This window comes from Rutidosis leptorrhynchoides, chromosome 11 (assembly GCF_046630445.1).
Source record: "Rutidosis leptorrhynchoides isolate AG116_Rl617_1_P2 chromosome 11, CSIRO_AGI_Rlap_v1, whole genome shotgun sequence".
NCBI classification, from domain to species: Eukaryota; Viridiplantae; Streptophyta; class Magnoliopsida; order Asterales; family Asteraceae; genus Rutidosis; species Rutidosis leptorrhynchoides.
This window is the reverse complement of record NC_092343.1, coordinates 245,580,764-245,602,534: the sequence shown is the minus strand read 5'-3', so window position 1 is coordinate 245,602,534 and position 21,771 is coordinate 245,580,764.

Genomic DNA, 21,771 nt, shown 5'->3' with positions numbered 1-21,771 from the left:
AATATTGATTATAATATATGAAACTAAACAATTCTTCAAGTTTGTCACTTGATTTCATTGTAAAACATCCTTTGTAACTTGATTTCATCTTAAACCTCATTTGTATCTTGACGATTCCAATCTGCGTTCAAACATTTCATAATTCTTGGAAACACTTCAATCGAGAGGATGAACCAACCGCACTTCGTCTACAGAAGGAAAGATTTATGCATATAGTTATGCACCCGAAAAACTCTCAGAAACTGAGTAAACGTTTAACACATATCTGTGCTAGCTCCTTTGACGTTGTTATCACCGAAAATAACTTTGCCATCCCTTTCCAAATTAGCCAATTTTGTCACAGCTCCAACAAGACAATTTCGACTTTTCATTCGAAACAATCTTATTATAACCTTGATATATATGTGTGCTCTTTTATTGTTACCGGAGAACCTTTTATATTCCCCCATATTACCAGCAGATGTACAAGCAACCTCGTTGCTCCTTGGTTTAAATCTCGCTGACAAATCACTATATTTATCTATTAAAGTCTTATCATGAACTCATCGGCATCTTGTAACGATAATTACCATACCAAATACTGGGAGGCATCAATCGATAATCTCGAATTTCTCAGCGATTCTACGACAACAATTATATACATATATATATATATATAAGTATATATAAATATATTCTATCTCCTGGATTTACAAAACTTCAATTCTGAATTTCTGAAAAGCGCTTTAGTCTATGAATCAGTTTTCCGAGTTTTGAAAAAGCTGATGAAATCTTTAGCGAATACCTTGCTCCTTACTCTAAATCCTTGCGGACGAATTTTTTCATCATCTTTTGATCTTAAATATTTTAAATTCTAAAGATATCATCGTATCTTTCGTTATAAATATCTTAGATATTTCTGAAGATACCTTCATAAATATCTTTATTCAAAATTATCTATCTCTTCGTGCTATCCGGGTTACGTCATAAAGGAAACTATCTTAGTTTCTAAATTTCTTTAAAATTTGAGTTTGAATTATGAATGGTTTCTGGAGAAGTGTTGGGAATTGAAGCATGAGTTAGTATAATATAATGATGTCAGGCCAACGTGGTTATATTACAGTAAGTCATGCTGAATTTCTAATGGAACATTATGATGGTTCACAGATCTTACCCTCATCATGTGCCATGATACATAACTCTTTCATTCTACTTAACCTCTAAACATATCAAGAGATTATTTTCTTGATAGTTCTATCCTTACCGTGATTCCAGCAGTTTGCTAATTAATCATGATATTACATTTTCTTTCTGATTAGAAGATTTCCTTAAATTCTATGAATTCCGGAAATCCACCATGATTACGTCAAAAGTTCAGACGAAACTTTTCACTCTTTTGTGATAGCTTCACTCGTCTGCTTCACATGATCGAATCGTTTTATCTATATTAATCAATAATGATAAAACTCTAACTCATATTCGTCATGAAAACATTTTTATTGTTAGCCATGACGATCACACTCAAATTTCGGGACGAAATTTCTTTAACGGGTAGGTACTGTAGTGACCCGGAAAATTTCGACTAATTTTAAACCAAACTCTCGATACGATTCATTATCTTTGACACGATAAGCAAGGTCTATAATGTTGAGTCTCAAAAACTTTGAACTGTGTTTATATATTCAGTTAACCTTTGACCATTCTCGACGATTCACGAATAACTATTTGTAAATAGATAAATATATATTTAAAAATGTATATATGTATATTTTAATATAATTTGAAATATTATATTACGTAGTTATTAGAATTAATTTTGTAAAATAAAATGATATAAGTAATAATAAATTTATTATTAAAATAAATATATATAAAGTATATTGAAAATACATAGTTGGTTTCAAATTCATTCTGTAAACGCTCGTAGCACTAGTTTGTCATCTTAATAGTTATTAATCAAGTTAAAAACGAGCTTATATAATTTTAAATTAAAGGGTGATCCGAAAATGAGTTATATAAGTTATAGGCTTATTAAAAGTATATTTAGGACCTAATTATTTAATTTTAACACTTTTTATATTTTACTCATAAATGAGAGGGACAGTTGATGTAATTTTTATTTATCAAATTAATGACTAAATTTTATACCATAATGACCAAAATAAATAAATATAGCTAAATTAAAAATATGAGATTTTTCTGAGACCTTTTTATCCGCCACTGATTTAACAATGGAGTACGAAATAATACAAAATATCCGATGGCTCACTATTTTCTTTTAAGCCCACGTTTTTTGTGATTTAAGTAATATACTATAGTCTAATTGATTGACTTTAAAACATCAGAAGCAAACAAATATGACATCAAAAACAATAGTAAAGTTTTCTTTGCAAAGTGGAGCACTGAGGCAACCATTTGGATCATAATAATTGTCTACGAATCAAATACGAATCAAATCAAACATGATATCACAAGAAAATCACGGTTATAATAATAATAAAAAAATTAATTAAAAAGTAAAATCACTCTTATGTCAAAAACAATTTGGAAATAGGTGTCGTTTGTTAATTTGTTTACCAAATGGTACTGATTTAACATTTTTCAGTTCCATTATATGTTGGTAAATTTTCATAACGTTTTCGATCATTAAAAGTGCCACTACTATAAAGTTTGATTGATTGTTGACTTTCTTATTCATATTAATATACATATATATTCATATGCATATAACAAAGATACATACACAAATTCACTTATTTCTTCTCCTTTTGTGATACCAACGGCAACCACCACCCACAACCCACATCCACCGGCCTTCTTGTTCTTTTTTTTCATGACCTGCAAACACCATTGCAGCTATTTTCTGCTGTTTATCTTTCTTGTACGAAACCACACAACCATCATCAAACGTTGCTGCTCAAACTCTCTGGTTGCATTTGATTTCAATCCCAACACCACCAACTACCAACGTTAAATATCATCACTACTGCAGCTCATGTTTTCTGTTTTCCATTTCAATATAAAAGCAAAATAAAGAAACCCATTACTATTATTAGTGCTTCTGTTTTTGTCCAAGAAATAACCCACAACGAACCCATTTGTTTCTACTAGCGAAACTCATCTTGCTTACCTCTATGATCATCTCACTCACCTTCCACCTCCGGCCACCATCAGCGCAAACAACTGTCACCTGCAAACAAACTGCTTCATACATCTGTTTCTGTGTAATCGAGCTCCACATAACGAAGTAGCTGCTATTATGTTCCTGTTGTTGCCGCTGCGAATATATTTTATTTATGTCTATTACTGTTACGAATAATAAGAATGATGATGATATGAATCATTATGATAATGATGAATGATAGTAAGGAAGACGATGATGATACCTGAAATAGATGATGGTAATTCGAAGAAATTGACATGGGTTAATGAAGATGATGATGATGTGATTATGATAACGAGATGATGAAGATGATAGCTAGGAATGATAATGACCCGATGATGAATTATAAATCAGAAACCCTTTTATTTTTTTTGTCTGTTGACTTGCTTCGTGATTCCAGTATACCAAAAAAATTTTAACCCTTGGGCCAATTAATTATATAAGTGGGCTTGTGTAAAGATTGGGTTACGAAAATTCTGTTGGGCCGTAATTACTCTTGGGTCGAAGAGATTAAGTAAAAGAAGATAGAAAACAGAAGTAATCAAGTTAAATAAATTTTGGTTTCGATTATATTCAGAAAAATGGAATTAGTCGAGTGGTTGGGTGTGTTTGTGGGTTAGCAAGAGGTTGAGGGTTCAATCCTGGGCAAGGGCACTTATTTTTTTGGGACTTATTCCTTTGAGGTAGTTATCCTATTATTATTATTATTATTATTATTATTATTATTATTATTATTATTATTATTATTATTATTATTATTATTATTATTATTATTATTATTATTATTATTATTATTTATCATTAATATTATTATTATTATTAATAATAATAACATTAAAAATTATCATTTTTATTAAAAAGATCATTTTTACTAAAACTAACATTATTATTAAGATTATTATGAAAAATGTCTTTTATTATAAAAAAATTAGTATTATTATTAATATTATCATTTTTTTATTAAATTTATTATTATTATTATTATCAATATTATTATTACTATTATTATTATTTTCATTATTATTATTACTTCCATATTAACAATATTAGTCTAATAAATAAATATTTTCTATATAAGAATATATTTATTACAAACACATATAATTATATATTAAATAACTACATATAAGCTATTATTGATTTTTAATATAATACTAATCACATAGATATATTAAACAATATAAATATTAATTATTTTAATTATTTATACAAATCAAATATATAATACATATAATTTAAGATATAATATAAATTTGTTTGGTTACGAGTATATGTTTTAATATATATATACAAATGATATAGGTTCGTGAATTCGAGGCCAACCCTGCATTGTTAAATGTCGTCCTATGTATTTTTACTACAAAATACATTAGGTGAGTTCATTTGATTCCCTTTTACTCTTTACATTTTTGGGACTGAGAATACATGCGCTGTTTTTACAACTGCTTTATTAAATGCTTTTGCAATCTATATTTTTGGACTGAATACATAAAATGCTTTTATAAATGTTTGACGAGATAGACACAAGCAAAACATTTCTCGAATGAATTATTATGCAGACAGAAGTTCTGTGGAGTATTATTGAATTATGTGGACATGATAATTGCCACCATTGAATTATGTGGACATGATAATTACCACCATTGAATTATGTAGACATGATAATTGCCACTAATTGATGTAAATGTTATATATCGAGAGAATGATTTTATACACAGGTTATGTGTATGATATTTTGTGCACGAGATATGTGTACGGTTACAAAGATTTGTTAAAATGGTTTCGTACACGAGAAAGGTGTACTGTATTTAAAAAGATATCGCATGTACATTACAGGTGGGTACAGGATTCGGGCCCATTTGTACCATAAAGGATTTAAATCTTGTGGTCTATCAAAATGACGAATTTTATTATTTTATGATAAACCTATGAACTCACCAACATTTTGGTTGATACTTTAAAGCATGTTTATTCTCATGTATGAAAGAAATCTTCCGCTGTGCATTTGCTCATATTACATGGAGTCGTTCATGGCATATAGAGGTCAGAACCTCGCAATGGGACCAACTGTTGAAGAATTCGTCCAGATGGATTAGGACAGGTCATTTCACTGTGACCCGGTCTCCGTACTGCGGTTGGTTCCGATTATCTCTTACACCATGCTGTTCTCTTCGATTCTCTCCACGACGTCCTCTGTTACCATCATTCCTTTGCCACGCGAATTTCCTGCGAGGATCATTCCTCCTGTACTGTTTGCCAGGCAACAAATGATTCAGCTCTCCTGCCTTGATTTTTGCTATAATTTCTCTCATCAAAGATTTGCAATTGTCCGTATCATGGCCCCAAGCTTCATGAAAATCGCACCACAACTCACTCTTTGGACCCTCCCTTTCCTCCATAGGTGCTGGAGCATTGAAAGTGGTCCGAATTAGTTCAGTAAAGAGGATCTCTTTAGGAGTTTTGGTAAGCGCCATTATCAATGGGTGCCTTTCTATTGGCCTTCTATTAGGGTGAAAATCATTAGGGTGATTGTTTCCTCTCCATCCTCCATTTGAATTATCATTCCTTCTCTGATTTCTGTCAAAATACCGCCCTCCGTTGTGCGGCTTGCTACAGCTGCCAGTATCAAACTTGTTCAACCCCTCACCAGCTAGAACATGCCTCTGTACAACCTCCAACGCCTGATGCAATGTTTTTGGCAAGTCATACCGTAATGCATGAACAAGTGCACTAAACTGCCGCTGGTCCAGACAGAAAATGAAACCAGATACAAGCTGTGATTCTGGACAATCAGGGATCTTCTGTGCTTCAAGTGTATAACGCTTCATAAAATTGCTCAAAGATTCGATATGATGCATTGTGATCTCGTGTGCATCAAGATGTGTCAGAGTAAAGCTCCGGAGATTTTGGTATTGCATCACAAATTTTGCTCTCAAATCAAGAAAACTGGTAATACTCCTTGGTGGCAAACTAGCAAACCATTCCCGTGCCATTTTTTGCAGTACCATAGGAAACATATGGCATGCAGTTTCATCCTCCCAATGCTGCAACCTCATAACACCTTCAAACATAGTCAGAAAATCTTCCAGATCCGTTGTGCCATCATAAACTCCAATTGTTGGTATAGCAAGATTTCTGGGCAATGGATAATTAGCAATTCGATCAATGAAACGCTGTGTAGATTTTGCCATGGCTGGTGGCTTAATCTCCAGTAATGAGGGCAAAGAAATTATCCAAGGCCACAGCACGGACGGCGGGCTGCGCTAAGCGTTGCTTATATTTTGCCGGAGCTGTCTGCTTAAGAATGTCATTTAAAAGCAACACTGCCTGCTTCTCTGACATGAACTCATCTTTGTGAATTTCATCATCAGAGTCATTATTTTCATAGCTCAGGTCGTTATCATCCCCAGAATCATCAATAAGACTGCCCAGCTTGTCGAGTAGCCTGGATAACTTGTATTTTGATATAGATTGCCTTTTCATTATTTGCTTGTCTTTGCCATCCGCCATCCGCCGAAAAGGTATAAATGATGGACATCGCCGTGGTTGCATCAATGGTCGTCGCTCTGGATTAGTAACAAAATTTGGAAGTCTTTCTGCACTTTTGGTTGTCGTTTCTTCGATTACTGGCCTTTTCTCCAAATTAGTTGCCAAATGTTTAAGCCTTTATGCAGTTTCAGTAACTGTTTCTTCAATCGTACCATCTAGTGGCGGAACGGGTACATCTTCAACAGTTATCATGTCGTCAATTAATGAATTGTTGACTGCTTCAAGTACAAATGGAGCTTCAGTTTTTTTTTTCCTTTTCCGTTTCGTGTGTTCTTTGCATTAGTGGATGGCGCCATTGTTAACACCTATTTCCTTATGAGGTAAGGCTTAGTGTGTCAACAAGATACTAGAAGTAATCTAGCTTTAGGAGGGCGCAGTGTTGTCGATTGATTTTTACCCTTGGGAAATAATCCCTGCAGACCCAGTACACAAGTGTAGAAACTTGTGGGGTGGCTTAATCAATCTGTCGTCCGTAGAGCATAAAAGTGCTAGCCGGATGACTTCTAGTGAGAGAAATTAGAGAGAGAGAGGTGAAGTCTCAGGTCTCAAAGTTTTCAGAATGTCTGAACTGTGTAAAATGACGACCCAAGGGGTCTATTTATAGTGTCAGATCCACCAGATTGTTCGGGGACACGTGTCAGATGATGATACGTTCTGTTATTCGTGATCCGAAATTTATGCTGAAGGTGGCGTTCTTCGGCCAGGGCTTACGCACTAAGCGGCCTTCAGGGCTTACGCATGATGGAGCAGCCTGCACAGCGGAGAACGTTGGACGGACAACTCCACAAAACTGTTGTTTCCAGCCTTCCTGATGCTACTTTTATGCAACCATTATGCCTTTTATGTGTGTATACGATAGGATACACCATTAGGTAGGTAATACCCGATAAATATTTAGATTTCACATTAATAAGTTACACTGTACATTCTTTCGAATCTGATTCAACATTCAGTTACTATCCTACCTACATCCACAGATATACGTATCCGTTCACCGCAGAATAACCAGTTTCATTCAATTTCATATTTTGATTTTGACTTATCAGAATCCAACAAGTGGCATAATGAAGAAAACAATTGACAAAATTAAATTTGTTAAAAACAAACAAATTACCTATGAGGAATTTTGTTAAGAATCCACGCTAACAAAATCCTAGCTAACTGTTCCTAGCTAACTGCTAATTCCTTATTACACTTTAATTATCGCAATTTATTTTATCGCAATTTAATTCTCGCAATTTTATTTATTGTCATTTAATTTCTGTTAGTTAATTTACGCACTTTATTTATCGTCATTTAATTACTGTTATTTACGCATTTTAACAATCGGGACACGTATACAATGTTTTGACATATCATATCGATGCATCTATATATATTATTTGGAATAACCATAGACACTCTATATGCAGTAATGATCGAGTTCTCTATACAGGGTTGAGGTTGATTCTACAATAATATATATACTTTGAGTTGTGATCGAGTCTGAGACATGTATATAATGGGTCACGACATGTATTAATTAATTTGAATATTATATATTAAACTATATATGAATTATTGAATTACTAATTGTGGACTGCTAACTGTGGACTGCCGACATTGGACAATTAAAATGAATTAAAATATTGATTATAACATATGAAACTAAACAATTCTTCAAGTTTGCCACTTGATTTCATCTTAAACCTCATTTGTATCTTGACGATTACAATCTGTGTTCAAACTTTTCATGATTCTTGAAAACACCTCAATCTAGAGGATGAACCAACTTCACTTCATCTACGGAAGAAAAGATTGATGCTTATAGTTATGCACCTGAAAACACTCGAAACCTGAATAAACGTTTAACACGTATCTGTGCTAACTCTTTTGGCGTTGTTATTACCGAAAATAACTTTACAATCTCTCTCCAAATTAGCCAATTTTGTCACAGCTCCAGCAAGTCAACTTCAACTTTTTAGTCAGATTAGCCTTATTATAACCTTGTTAGATAAGTTGCCTTTCATCATCGTTACCGGGGAGCCTTTTATTGTGATGCCCCGTACAAAACCATTGTGTACGAATCATCAACAACAGGATCATTACAAGGTCGAACACTACATGCGTTTTCAAAACAAGTTTGCATTCAAGATAAAAGGTGACGTCATAACTAACGTCGAATGTTTTACATCAAAAGTCTGCTTCTATGAATGGAAGCAAAGATAATAGTACGTGACCCTCAGGTCGTTACAAATCATAGTTCAAAAGTATTAAAGTTTGAATGCAAGATAAAGTGTTTCATGCAGTTGACATCTCTAAAGCAGCGGGTGTCCACAGCAAGTCTAGTAACACAGCAGAAGCAACCTTAAGCACCTGAGAAAAACATGCTTAAAAATGTCAACACAAAGGTTGGTGAGCTATAGTTTAAGTATAACAGTATGTAAGGTAGGCCACGAGATTTTAGTGCTACAAAGAGCGTTTCAAAACAGTATGATAAAGTATATGTTAACCGTGGGCACTTGGTAACTAACTTAACGTTTATACCCCCTAAAAGTACACTTGGCAAGTGCGTATATTTACGAAGTATTAAACACTCGTTAAATGCTAGCGCTACTAGCCCGAGTGGGGATGTCAAACCCTATGGATCCATATCTAAGATTCGCGTTCATCGGTTCAAAAACCAATGACTAAACATTACCGAGCTAAAGGGAATGTTTATGCCGTTGTATAACCCACACATATAAAGTTTAAGTACTCGTGCCTAGTATGTAAAACGTAAAATGCGCATGTATTCTCAGTTCCCAAAATAGTTAAAGTAAAAGGGAATGCTATAACTCACAATGATAAAGTAGCGGTAAAGTATGACTCGGGAAATAAGCAAGTACGTCGGTCTGGAAAGTCCTCAACCTAAGTAAAATAGTACTAAGTCAGTAAATCATCCCAAAAGGTTTAAAAGTATGTAAATAAGGTCTTAATGGTCATCATTGAAATGTCCCGTTCTTATTGATTAAAAACGTTCCATATTAATTGATTTCGTTGCGAGGTTTTGACCTCTATATGAGACGTTTTTCAAAGACTGCATTCATTTTTAAAACAAACCATAACCTTTATTTCATAGATAAAGGTTTTAAAAAGCTTTACGTAGATTATCAAATAATGATAATCTAAAATATCCTGTTTACACACGACCATTACATAATGGTTTACAATACAAATATGTTACAACAAAATAAGTTTCTTGAATGCAGTTTTTACACAATATCATACAAGCATGGACTCCAAATCTCGTCCTTATTTAAGTATGAGACAGCGGAAGCTCTTAATAATCACCTGAGAATAAACATGCTTAAAACGTCAACAAAAATGTTGGTGAGTTATAGGTTTAACCTATATATATCAAATCATAATAATAGACCACAAGATTTCATATTACAATACACATCCCATACATAGAGATAAAAATCATTCATATGGTGAACACCTGGTAACCAACATTAACAAGATGCATATATAAGAATATCCCCATCATTCCGGGACACCCTTCGGATATGATATAAATTTTGAAGTACTAAAGCATCCGGTACTTTGGATGGGGCTTGTTGGGCCCGATAGATCTATCTTTAGGATTCGCGTCAATTAGGGTGTCTGTTCCCTAATTCTTAGATTACCAGACTTAATAAAAAGGGCATATTCGATTTCGATAATTCAACCATAGAATGTAGTTTCACGTACTTGTGTCTATTTTGTAAATCATTTCTAAAACCTGCATGTATTCTCATCCCAAAAATATTAGATTTTAAAAGTGGGACTATAACTCACTTTCACAGAATTTTACTTCGTCGGGAAGTAAGACTTGGCCACTGGTTGATTCACGAACCTATAACAATATATACATATATATCAAAGTATGTTCAAAATATTTTTACAACACTTTTAATATATTTTGATGTTTTAAGTTTATTAAGTCAGCTGTCCTCGTTAGTAACCTACAACTAGTTGTCCACAGTTAGATGTACAGAAATAAATCGATAAATATTATCTTGAATCAATCCACGACCCAGTGTATACATATCTCAGTATTGATCACAACTCAAACTATATATATTTTGGAATCAACCTCAACCCTGTATAGCTAACTCCAACATTCACATATAGAGTGTCTATGGTTGTTCCGAAATATATATAGATGTGTCGACATGATAGGTCGAAACATTGTATACGTGTCTATGGTATCTCAAGATTACATAATATACAATACAAGTTGATTAAGTTATGGTTGGAATAGATTTGTTACCAATTTTCACGTAGCTAAAATGAGAAAAATTATCCAATCTTGTTTTACCCATAACTTCTTCATTTTAAATCCGTTTTGAGTGAATCAAATTGCTATGGTTTCATATTGAACTCTATTTTATGAATCTAAACAGAAAAAGTATAGGTTTATTGTCGGAAAAATAAGTTACAAGTCGTTTTTGTAAAGGTAGTCATTTCAGTCGAAAGAACGACGTCTAGATGACCATTTTAGAAAACATACTTCCACTTTGAGTTTAACCATAATTTTTGGATATAGTTTCATGTTCATAATAAAAATCATTTTCTCAGAATAACAACTTTTAAATCAAAGTTTATCATAGTTTTTAATTAACTAACCCAAAACAGCCCGCGGTGTTACTACGACGGCGTAAATCCGGTTTTACGGTGTTTTTCGTGTTTCCAGGTTTTAAATCATTAAGTTAGCATATCATATAGATATAGAACATGTGTTTAGTTGATTTTAAAAGTCAAGTTAGAAGGATTAACTTTTGTTTGTGAACAAGTTTAGAATTAACTAAACTATGTTCTAGTGATTACAAGTTTAAACCTTCGAATAAGATAGCTTTATATGTATGAATTGAATGATGTTATGAACATCATTACTACCTTAAGTTCCTTGGATAAACCTACTGGAAAAGAGAAAAATGGATCTAGCTTCAATGGATCCTTGGATGGCTCGAAGTTCTTGAAGCAGAATCATGACACGAAAACAAGTTCAAGTAAGATCATCACTTGAAATAAGATTGTTATAGTTATAGAAATTGAACCAAAGTTTGAATATGATTATTACCTTGTATTAGGATGATAACCTACTGTAAGAAACAAAGATTTCTTGAGGTTGGATGATCACCTTACAAGATTGGAAGTGAGCTAGCAAACTTGAAAGTATTCTTGATTTTATGAAACTAGAACTTTTGAAATTTATGAAGAACACTTAGAACTTGAAGATAGAACTTGAGAGAGATCAATTAGATGAAGAAAATTGAAGAATGAAAGTGTTTGTAGGTGTTTTTGGTCGTTGGTGTATGGATTAGATATAAAGGATATGTAATTTTGTTTTCATGTAAATAAGTCATGAATGATTACTCATATTTTTGTAATTTTATGAGATATTTCATGCTAGTTGCCAAATGATGGTTCCCACATGTGTTAGGTGACTCACATGGGCTGCTAAGAGCTGATCATTGGAGTGTATATACCAATAGTACATACATCTAAAAGCTGTGTATTGTACGAGCACGAATACGGGTGCATACGAGTAGAATTGTTGATGAAACTGAACGAGGATGTAATTGTAAGCATTTTTGTTAAGTAGAAGTATTTTGATAAGTGTCTTGAAGTCTTTCAAAAGTGTATGAATACATATTAAAACACTACATGTATATACATTTTAACTGAGTCGTTAAGTCATCGTTAGTCGTTACATGTAAATGTTGTTTTGAAACCTTTAGGTTAACGATCTTGTTGAATGTTGTTAACCCATTGTTTATTATAACAAATGAGATGTTAAATTGTTATATTATCATGATATTATGATATATAATATATCTTAGTATGATGTATATACAGTTAAATGTCGTTACAACGAAAATCGTTACATATATGTCTCGTTTCGAAATCATTAAGTTAGTAGTCTTATTTTTACATATGTATTTCATTGTTAATACACTTAATAATATATTTACTTATCATTTAACATAATTAACCAAGTGTATCAATATCTTAATATGATTCATATGTACCTAGTAAGACGTTGTTATAACGATAATCGTTATATATATCGTTTTCGAGTTTCTTAAATTAATAGTCTCATTTTTATGTATATAACTCATTGTTAAAATACCTAATGAGATACATACTTATAATAAAAACATGTTAACTATATATATAACCATATATATGTCATCGTATAGTTTTTACAAGTTTTAACGTTCGTGAATCACCGGTCAACTTGGGTGGTCAATTGTCTATATGAAACATATTTCAATTAATCAAGTCTTAACAAGTTTGATTGCTTAACATGTTGGAAACATTTAATCATGTAAATATCAATCTCAATTAATATATATAAACATGGAAAAGTTCGGGTCACTACAATCATCATTCATCATTAAACAAAAGGTGTAAAGTAAGTTTCGTTCATGAAAGAAGTTTAAAACAAAGGCTGATTTCGGTCGGTCACCACGGCCTCAATACCTACTTAAATAAGGTGAGACCAGTGGACATGGCTCCGTATATGAGTCCTTTAGTTGTGGTAAAAATTACAAAAGCATACTCTTCTTCGTTTGACTGTGACGACGGTCTAAGTGCGAGTAGGTCAGAATTTTCAGCACAACGTTAAAAGACATAGTGACGATCGGAGGGCCATAAATCCTAAACCGTAACTCGGATTAAGACGAGTCCTAAATGAAAAGTTATCTACTCGAACAGAGATATCTGATAATCATGTTTACAGTAGCCCAGGTTGTATGGGTCAGACCCAGAAACAGTAAAACATTAGGGTCAGTAGGTTCCGGTGGTTCTTGGTGCTCGATGCTTATCATGGTTCTCATCCTTGATGCATATAGCTTAAAGTGTACAACTTGTTGATGTTTTTGCATCATTTTCACCAAGGTTTGACCATCATAACCCAAGTGTAAGTCTAAGACATGAAGCACAACTCACTTAAGTGTTGCAAGTGTTTTGATGAACCAGAGTTACATCAAAGTCTTAGATCTAACACATACATGAACTTTAAAACTAGTATTAAGTTACAACTTGAAAATAAACTTATAAAATCAAGATCTTAAGTTGTAGAACATAGTTCTTAGTTAGATCTTGAAGATCCTAGAACCAAAGTCTAGATCTAACATAAGTGTACCAAGTTATAATTAAAGAAGCTTACTTACATGTTCTTGAACTTTTTAAAGTTAACTTTTGTTCAAGAAAAATGAGATCAAAGTTAACTAGTAACATTTGACCAATTTTAAGCAACAAACATGAATTTAAAGTGCATAATATAAAGTAAGAAACTAAGTAAACAAGTAACTAGTTCATGGGTTGTTCATACTTTAAAGATTCAAACCAAAGTTTGATCTTTAAGAATGTAAACTTTTAAGTTTACAACATGAATTACAAGTATGCTTTCACAACACATGGACTTTAAATCTTTTAACAATAAATGTAGAATCATAAACTAGTAAGTTTATGTTCTTGTGTGTTCTTGTAAATACAAGATAGAATGAAGAATTAAACTAAAAAGTTTGAGTCTTGATAACTAGTAAGTAAGTAACAACAAATAAGTAAACAACTACAACAAGTAACAACAATCAAAGACAAGTGATGATGATGATTATGTATGTATGTAATTCGGTTTTAAGACAAAAAAAAGAAGAAGAAAAACTTGAACAAGTTACTTACAAGTTGAGAGAAAAAGAGAGAAAATGTTATGCAAGTAAAAGTGTGTTTGTAAAAGTGAAATGAACATGTGAAGACTACAAGTAAGAAGTTAACAAAGTTTGAAAGCAAAATCCACTCCCCCATGAGTGCTAGCCGACGGTTTGGGGTTCCAATGAGGGGGGAGGGATTAGTCCACTAGGTTCATACATGTAAAGCTTCAAAAGTTGGTTATTTGGTGTATGTGCATGGGAAGAACAAGTAACCATACAAGTAACAAGATTCCTACAAGTATTAAACTAACTAGTTCCATTGCAAAGTAATACTTACATGAGTTAGTGGGCTAACTAAGTCCATTAAAGAAGTAGGTTGGGCTAATTAAGTCCATTAAAGTGAGTGTGGAGGGCTTCTAAGCCCATGTACAATTAAAAGCCCAAGTATGTATGTAATTAACAAGTTAATCCAATTAAAAGCCCAAGTAACTAACTAATAACCATAGTTAATTAAAATGATTAATAAAACTAAATCATGAATGTAAATAATATCTGAAAATATTATTCGTGAAAGTTTCGTGTGTCACAAAGACGTTTCGGGCAATTAAAGTCAAGTTCGGGCAATCATGGTAACAAGTAAATGTAATAACATACATTCATTAATTCAAAAATATTAATAATAACAATTATTAATAAATAAACGTTGGAAAATCCAGGATCGTTACATTACCCACCTGTTAAAGAAAATTTCGACCCGAAATTTTAAGCTGAGGTAGATGGAGGAGTTGGGAAAAGGTGACGATACTTTTGCATCATTTGATCCTCTCGCTCCCAGGTAAACTCAGGTCCTCGTTTGGCATTCCATTGTACTCGGACGATCGGAATCTTGTTGCGTTTCAAAGTTTTGATCTCCCGATCCATAATCTCAACTGGTTCTTCCACAAAGTGGAGTTTGTCATCAATCGTAAGTTCCTCAAGTGGTATGATAAGTTCAGGTGCAGCAAGACACTTCTTCAAGTTCAACACGTGGAAGGTAGGATGAACTGAGCTCAACTGTGCTGGTAGATCCAAACGGTAAGCAACGGGTCCAACACGTTCCAAAATTTCGAAAGGGCCAATGTATCGTGGGTTTAACTTTCCACGTTTTCCAAAACGGATCACACCTTTCCAAGGTGCAACCTCTAACATTACACGGTCGCCCACGTTGAATTCAAAGTCCTTATGTTTAAGATCGGCATAACTCTTTTGACGATCGCGGGCAGTCTTAAGTCTATCTTGAATCTGAGCAATCTTCTCCGTCGTTTCGTGGACTACCTCGGGTCCGGTGATTTGTTTTTCGCCTACTTCGGCCCAACAGATAGGAGATCGGCACTTGCGGCCATACAATGCTTCAAAAGGTGCAGCATTAATGCTCGAGTGATAATTGTTGTTGTACGAGAATTCGGCTAACGGCAAATGCCTTTCCCAGGCCTTTCCGAAATCAATGACACATGCACGCAACATGTCTTCCAATGTCTGAATCGTTCGTTCACTTTGCCCGTCAGTCTGTGGGTGATAAGCAGTACTCATGTCGAGACGGGTTCCCATGGCTTCTTGTAAACAACGCCAAAATCTAGAAGCAAAACGGGGATCACGATCTGAGATGATCGATAACGGTACACCATGACGAGATACAACCTCTTTGATGTATTGTTGAGCAAGCCTCTCCATTGTATCTGTTTCCTTCATCGCTAGAAAGTGTGTAGATTTGGTTAGGCGGTCAACAATAACCCAAATAGTATCATATCCGCCCACCGTCTTCGGTAGTTTAGTAATGAAATCCATTGTGATCCTTTCCCACTTCCATTGTGGGATTTTTGGTTGTTGGAGTAACCCAGAAGGTCTCTGATGCTCGGCTTTAACCTTCGAGCAAGTCAAACACTTACCAACATAAGTCGCAACGTCCTTCTTAAGATTCGGCCACCAATACTGTTCTTTAAGGTCGTGGTACATCTTACCCGCTCCGGGTGAATCGAATATCTCGATTTATGTGCTTCATCAAGTATAAGGTTCCGTAGATCTCCATAAAGAGGTACCCAAATTCTTCCGGCATAACATCGGAGTCCAGACTCCCTAACCTCGAATTGAGAGACAAGTATGTTCAAATGTTCATGAGTTATATTCTCCTTCTTGAGAGCCTCATCTTGGGCTACTCTGATCTGGATGTTGAGGTTCGAATGAATGGTGATGTTCAGAGCCCTAACACGAAGAGGTGCCATCCTCTCCTTTCGGCTCAAAGCGTCAGCTACAACATTGGCCTTGCCAGGATGATAACGAAGTTCACAATCGTAGTCGTTGAGCATCTCGATCCATCGAAGCTGTCTCATATTCAGTTGCTTCTGATCAAAGATGTGCTGGAGGCTCTTGTGGTCGGTGAAAATAGTGCTCTTAGTTCCATACAAATAGTGTCTCCACAATTTGAGCGCAAAGACAACGGCTCCAAGTTCAAGATCGTGAGTAGTGTAGTTCCGTTCGTGAATCTTCAGTTGACGAGAAGCATAGGCGATAACCTTTGATCTTTGCTTCAGTACACAATAAAAATCACTTTTCGACGCATCACAATAAACAACAAAGTCATCACTGCCCTCAGGAAGTGATAGGATAGGTGCGGTGGTTAACTTCTTCTTCAAAGTTTGAAACGCTGATTCGTGTGCGGGTTCCCAAATGAACTTCTTACCCTTGTGAGTTAGCGCGGTCAAAGGACGCTCAATCAGAGAAAATCCTTCAATGAACCTTCGGTAGTAACCGGCGAGACCTAGGAATTGGTGAATATGAGTCAGAATAGTGGGGGTCTCCCACTTGCTGATAGCTTCAATCTTGGCGGGATCAACTTTGATACCCTGGTCGCTCACAACATGACCCAGAAACTGGACTTCCTTCAACCAAAATTCACACTTGGAAAATTTCGCATACAGTTGCTCTTGCCTCAAGAGTTCAAGTACTAGCCGGAGGTGTTGCTCATGCTCTTCTTCGCTCTTAGAGTAGATGAGGATATCATCTATGAAGACGATAACAAACTTATCAAAGTACAGCTTGCAGACACAATTCATAAGGTCCATAAACACGGCAGGTGCATTGGTCAATCCGAATGGCATCACGAGAAACTCATAATGACCATAACGGGTTCTGAATGCAGTTTTCATCACGTCACTTTCCTTCACCCACAAATGGTGATAACCGGATCGTAAGTCGATCTTTGAGTAAACGCTCGACCCTTGTAGTTGATCAAAAAGATCGTCAATGCGGGGCAGAGGATACCGATTCTTGATTGTCAATTTGTTGAGTTCACGGTAGTCGATACACATACGGAAGGATCCATCCTTCTTCTTCACAAACAACACAGGTACGCCCCAAGGCGAGAAACTTGGTTGGATAAATCCACGGTCAAGTAGCTCTTGTAGTTAGCCTTGTAACTCTTGCATCTCGGAAGGTGCGAGTCTATACGGTGAGCGAGCTACAGGTGCAGCTCCTGGCACTAAGTCGATCTGAAACTCTACTGCTCTCGGCGGCGGTAATCCAGGCAATTCTTCAGAAAAGACATCGGAATATTCGTTCACAATTCGTGTGATGACCCGGGAATTTCCGACCAAATTTAAACATAATCTTATATGATTCGACTCGATAAGCAAAGTCTATTAAACCGAGTCTCATTATGTTTGAACTATTTCATGATAACATTTGACCTTTAACTATTTCCGACGATTCACGAACCTTTAATTGTAACTAAGAATGTAAATATAAATAATTATATATAAAACTAATTATATTAGTATTAATGAACTATTAAGTAATTTTGTTATTATAAAAGATAACATTTAATAACTAAAGATTTTCATTTTGAATATATATAGTATATTGTATATAAATGATTCAAACATATTTTACCAACGTTATCAAAATATTAAATGTACAATGTTATACTTTGTAGTTAATTGTTTAATATACATAATTAATCATCTACTCAACATTTAAAACATGATTTTATATATATGGTAGTATACATATATACATAAATATAACTATATATATATATGATTTTATACATAATTATTATATTATGTATATGTAGAAATTTATAATATATCTATGATGAAATAATGTACTATTTTAATAAATATATATAATACTTACATATATAAAACATTTATATTTTTCATAATTACATACATAAGTATAATATAATTAGTATGTAAATAAATATTATAATATATTTATATTAAAATGCATAAATATATAATATTCAGTATATGTTACAATACATATTACATAATTATTAAATATTACATAATAATAGATGATATTAATAAATTAAATTTAAATACAAATATAGTTGTTGTAGTAATGTTATTTGTATCGTCAAATATCAATATTTGTATTCATAATATCACTTTATATCATATAAAGATGAAATTGGATGTATATATTAGATTATTATTACTAATATTATTATTATCGATAAAATATTAATATTATCATAATTAGTATGGTATTATTATTATTATTATTATTATCATTTTTACAATTATTATTATCATTAATATTATATTTATCATTATTATTAATTTTATTAATATTATTAGATATTAATAGTATTGTTATTATATATTATTATTATTAATTAAAAAAAAACAGTAGGGATCTATATTATACGCGTGACCTCTGTATCCTTTATCTCTATTATTATTATTTTTTTGTTTCTTTCCTGCTCCCAACTCGTGAACCTGTGTTGACATTTTCTCCATTTTTTATCAACCGATCTCTATTATTACAACATGATTATGTATAATTGCAAATCAAATAAAAAGGAAATCCAATGGGATTAAAGAGCACAGCGATATTTTTTTTTCTTCTTCTCTGCACGCTCCAATTTTTTTTTCTCTTAATTCAATTTCGAATAAAGTTTCAAAATCTAAAAATGCAGAAAGGTTAGAAATCTTTCTTTGAATCTATCTGCAAAATCTCAACTCTCAAATCTTTATATCGATCTTGAATTTTGAAGTCAAAGTTTAGTTTAAAAAAAGTCAACAATTGTTCTTGAGACAAATTCGCGTTCGTGTATATGTTTCTGATCAAATTGACAATTCCAGTAGTTTTTATACATGTTTAGAAAACTATTTTGTGTTATAAACATTATCTATAATGTTATCTATTACGAAATCAATTTTTTTTTGTTCCAAGAACCGACGCTGCAGTAGGCCTTTAGTTTTTTTTTTATTTTAGAACCCAAATTATTTTTTTTTCTGTAATGTTTTGAAGCTTTAAAGGGAACCCCGATTTTGTTTTTTTTTTGGTTATTGATGTTTTGTTGAATCCATGAGACTTGTGGAGAAGAAGAGGAATAGAAGAAAAACAGTTTATATATAAAATTTAAATTCGATATTAGTACAGAGAATCAGAATTGGTGGGATGGTCGAGAGTGTTTGCGTGTGAGCATGTGGTCACGAGATCGATTCCAGAGGACGGTAGTTTCTTTTTTTTTTTTTGAAACTCTTTTCATGTGAGGTAGTTTTCTTTTCTAATTTTATTATTGTTATTATATATTAATTATTATTAGTATTATTATTATTATTGTGATTGTTTTGATTGTTATTGTTATTGTTATTATTAGTATCATACTTGTTATCATATTTAAAAGTATTATAGACATTACTATTATTATTATGATAGGTATTAATAATATTATTATTAGTAATAAACTTATCATTTTAGTATTTTATCATCATTAGGATTATGATTATGATTATCATTATTATTATTATGAAGGAAATAAAAATATATTATTATCATCAATATTAGAATTTGTACCGGTTTATAAATAATAGTATCATCAGTACATTTACAATTAATAATATCATATTTATCAGTATCATCATTAATATTTACTAGTATTATTATGATTATCATTTATCATTTTATAAATATTAGAACCCTTATTATTAACATAAGTATGGTATTAGTATTAATATTATTTTAGAGTTATTATTATTAGTATCATTAACAGTTATCATTTTCATTTTTTTTTGCTATTAGTATTATCATTATTAATAAAATTATTATTATTATTAGTAAATCATTATTATCTAAATTATTATTTTAACAAATAAATATTTTGTACACTATATATATACTTATGGTATATACTAGGATTGTATTAATAATTCACATATAAAACTAATAAAATTTCATAAATACAATACTAACCACAAATATATGTATATAAATATATTAATGTCACTATTTATATAAACGTAAATCATTATAGATATATATATACATAAAATCGATATATATATAAAATATAACTTAAAATATAATATAAGTATACGTTTTAAAATAAAGGTTAGAATAAATTCTACAAAACTATAATATATAAATAATACATATTAATAAATGAAATTTTGTAACTTACATTATACGTATTAATATATACACAATTGATATAGGTTCGTAAATCCGGGGCCAACCCTGCATTGTTCAATGACGTCATATGTATTTTTACTACAAAATACAGTATCGTGAGTTTCATTTGCCTTTTTACCCTTTATATTTTTGGGCTGAGAATACATGCGCAACTTTTATAACTGTTTTACGAAATTGACACAAGTACGTGAAACTACATTCTATGGTTGGATTATCGAAGTCGAATATGCCCCTTTTTATTAAGTCTGGTAATCTAAGAATTAGGGAACAGACACCCTAATTGACGCGAATCCTAAAGATAGATCTATCGGGCCCAACAAGCCCCATCCAAAGTACCTGATGTTTTAGTACTTCGAAATTTATATCATGTCCGAAGGAGGATCCCGGAATGATGGAGATATTCTTATATATGCATATTGTTAATGTCGGTTACCAGGTGTTTAATCCATATGAATGATATTTTTGTCTCTATACATGGGACGTATGTTTATGAGAAATGGAAATCTGAAATCTTGTGGTCTATTAAAATGATGGAAACGATTGTTTAAGTTAAACTAATGAACTCACCAACCTTTTGGTTGACACTTTAAAGCATGTTTATTCTCAGGTACGAAAGAAATCTTCCGCTGTGTATTTGCTCATTTTATAGATATTACTTGGAGTCATTCATGGCATATTTCAAAAGACGTTGCATTCGAGTCGTCGAGTTCATCAAGATTATTATCAAGTCAATTATAGTTGGATATATTATGAAATGGTATGCATGCCTGTCAACTTTCGATGTAATGAAAGTTTGTCTTTTCAAAAACGAATGCAATGTTTGTGAAATGTATCATATAGAGGTCAAGTACCTCGCGATGTAATCAACTGTTGTGAATCGTTTATAATCGATATGGACTTCGTCCGGATGGATTAGGACGGGTCTTCACAGTTGGTATCAGAGCGGTGGTCTTAGCG